The sequence below is a fragment of the Sander lucioperca genome, chromosome 19 (assembly GCF_008315115.2).
Source record: "Sander lucioperca isolate FBNREF2018 chromosome 19, SLUC_FBN_1.2, whole genome shotgun sequence".
NCBI lineage: Eukaryota > Metazoa > Chordata > Actinopteri > Perciformes > Percidae > Sander > Sander lucioperca.
In genome coordinates, this window is record NC_050191.1 from 31,448,188 (window position 1) to 31,448,702 (window position 515).

A 515-nucleotide genomic window follows, 5' to 3' on the forward strand; every position below is an offset into this window, starting at 1 on the left:
GCGCTTGACGCAGCAGCAGCGGACAGTTAGGCTGTTGGTTGTTGTTCTGATCAAGATGGCTGCTGTTGTTCGGGATGGAGAGTAGGCTCAGGCTGTCATCCGAACACAGGCCGAGGAAACGCAGATAAACACGCCCAAAACCAGGCACCAAAACCCGGCTGGACCCAAACTCCCGGACCGCCGGAACCGAATCTGATTCTCTTGTGAAGGTAAAGGGATATTTCTCCATTTTTAACCGTCAGCATCTTCTTCTAGCTGTCAGCGATCGATACTTGATTGACACTTGATAAATCGGAGAAGATAGAGTGACGTACAGTGGAACGTTAACGTCAACCGTTAACCGTTATGTGTTTTGATTTGAATTTAAAGTGCGACATAAAAACATTTGAATTCAGTTAACTGTTTAATGTTGTCTGTCTGTATTGTTCGTGTCTGAATGACTGCGGGCTGTGAATGAGTGAATGAGTGAATCCGGGTTACTCACGGTACTGCAGTGTTATAACGACCGTTAAAGA

General features: G+C 46.0%; 1 protein-coding gene across 1 annotated transcript in view; it reads left to right on the plus strand.

Annotated features, from left to right (window-relative positions):
* Nucleotides 1-515, plus strand: part of kidins220b (kinase D-interacting substrate 220b) — a 32,944-nt gene continuing 32,429 nt past the window's right edge. Inside the window, exon 1 of the mRNA XM_031315289.2 lies at nt 1-209. The gene's annotated coding sequence lies outside the window, so the exon portion shown is untranslated. The remainder of the gene's footprint in view (nt 210-515) is intronic.